The following is a 2,638-nucleotide window of genomic DNA, read 5'->3' as shown; positions in this document are numbered from 1 at the left end:
TCTGGCTGGTATCAAAACAGATTATATGTTGAATTGAATTGATTATGTGGTTTGTTCTCCTTAATATTTAGCAATCATGCCATTTGGAATTTGCTTTTGTCTTTGGATTATGGAGTTTCATCATGTTTGAGATGTTTCATTTCATCAAAGGATATGCATTAAATGTTAGGGATTTGGCCTTAGCCTGTATGAGTTCATGAATAACATCACTTATACAAATGTTGTGAAGATATATATCCTTGCGGGTTAGGGCTTAGGTAGTCAGGTTAGTTTTGTCTATTTCCCTGATTCTTGGTTGCCGTGTGTTCTCATTTGTGCATTTAGTCTTTGATGCTTTTTATAGAATGCACGTATTGATCATGTTGCAGATGTTTTTTAGGGAAGACATCTTGTTTGAAGTGTGCAACCAAACTCGATTCGAGTGATTCTAAACGGGGCAGTGAGCATTGGGTGATTTTGGCAAATATCTGAGACAATTGTCAAAACTTTCTATTTACAAGGATGCCAAAGGGAACAATTTTCGTGGTGTAGTTCGTTTGGCGCAAACAAATCATAAACCTGCAGTTATGCTCGCTAGACACCCAGTCATTTGACATGTGGCAATAAGAAAATTTCCGCTCACCTTAACAATCTCCCTTGTTGCGACTCTGCCGACTTGATTCTTGTGCTTGACTTCATCAAACCTTCAGACGCACGTTCAATGCCTTTTTACTCGATCCCATATCTCTATCTCCATCAGAATGATTTCTACACTTTTAGCTCTCAACACAATCGGATTCTGGCTGGTAATACCTCTTTAATCCTTTCGATACTTTTTTGATGTATCCACCACTCAACTCTCAACAAGTAGTTCTCATCACCGATACTCAACAGCACAACAATCATGATGATTGTATAAAGAAAGTCTGGTGAGTCTTCAACCCTCTCTGCCCTGTCTTGCCCAAATTCCGCCTGCTTCTTTTTGTCATTCTGCTGTCTGTTTGAAAAAAGCTCTCGCCTCTCAAAGCTATACTTGGTCACATTCTAGGCTGTGTGAAGCTGGACATATTCAATTTAGACAAATTCTCAACTCAATCAACTTCGACACGTACCTAAGCGGATCTCTAATGCTTTGATTGGCTGGATTGATCTCGTAGATCTATTCGCCCTTGATGAATCTTCTCATAGTAATCGATGTGGTTTAAAGTCCAATTGCAGCATTCTAGGACACTCAAGCTACATGTCTTCTTCTTGAAGGTTTCATAAACTACAGCTATGCTTGATTGTCACATTTTCTCGTGCTTCATTGATCTTCGCGTCTTCAAGGATTCGATCGTTAATCCCTTTAATAATTCATTCCACTTCTCTATTAATTGGGTTCTTTATTGAACCCTGCGCTTTTAGAAGAAGGTGAAGCTCGTTGTGGTTTGCAACAAGTGTACAGTCATTTAAGAAAAGCTTGCCCCAATATCCTCGCTAATTTGCTAGAGTTTTGCGGGCAAAGGGGCAAGGAACCTCTTAAATGACTGTAACTTCGAAAGTCTCGATGACACTGACCTTTTTCTTTAATCGCTCTACATTATTCACGGCTGTGTCATCAGTTTGAATGGTTCAAGAATAACCGTGTCAATTGAATGATCGTTTCATTGAATTCGGAGCTATAAGCCTTGCTCATCCACATTATGTATGTAGCAGGGTGGGGCATATTGAATATTATGTATGTTTCTTTGAAATTTTTCTCATGGGTTCGACTATCGATTCAACAAAAAACCGTTATAGTTGAATAATGGTTTCATTGGACAGATAAGCCTGACTCATCGCCCTTGGCAGGGTGGTGCACGTCGCACACACTTGTTGGATTCGTTTTCTCCTTGCTTTTGTGCATCTTCGTAGCTTTTTGATCGATTCAAAAAGATTTGGCTCCAGTGAACAATGGTTTTGTTGAATCGATTAGCCATGCTTGTTCACATGTCACTCTTTTTTATTATCAATTCTTTCACTGTTCCGTACATTATCGCCTATTCTTCATCTCTTTTACCATATCTCTTATGCTGATCAAATTCTCAGTGTCAATATCTTGGTCAGAGTCTTGAATTGTACAGTGTTGGTCATCGTTCTCCCAATGATCATACCGCCTCCTCTCATTGAGCTTTACTTAGTGCTGATCTGTGTTAATGTCTGTGTCTGTATTTCAAGGCATTCCTCATATTCCGACAGCTGAACTATTGTGATTAGGCAACTATGGTGAATGAGTGACGTTTGGAGTATGTATGTATTCTTCACAACGGGCTTTTCTTTTCTTTTCCGCTTCTCTGTGTCTTGAAAGTTGACGTGCAGGCGGGGGGTTTTGTGCATCTTTGTGCATTCAAAGATGCACCGTTGCATCTTCGGATGTACCAGGTGATCTCTGGATGCACAAGGGTTTATTCGGATGCACCAGTGATTCCGATTATCCTTTGGTGCATCCAAGGATGTACTCGTCTATCCATTTAGACAACGTTGCCGATGCAATACCAAGGGCATAATGATAAAGCTTGCTCTTCAGATGCGAAACAGGATCAGTTCGGTGATCAACTTTAATAACAAAAACTGTACATACCTATAGGACTATCACCAAGATCACCCTTACGAGTACGTTTCTGACCGCTTTCGTAGATGT

Source organism: Melampsora larici-populina (assembly GCF_000204055.1).
Source record: "Melampsora larici-populina 98AG31 unplaced genomic scaffold MELLAscaffold_45, whole genome shotgun sequence".
Lineage (NCBI taxonomy): Eukaryota > Fungi > Basidiomycota > Pucciniomycetes > Pucciniales > Melampsoraceae > Melampsora > Melampsora laricis-populina.
The sequence above is the reverse complement of the archived record's forward strand: the minus strand, read 5'-3'. Positions refer to the sequence as shown.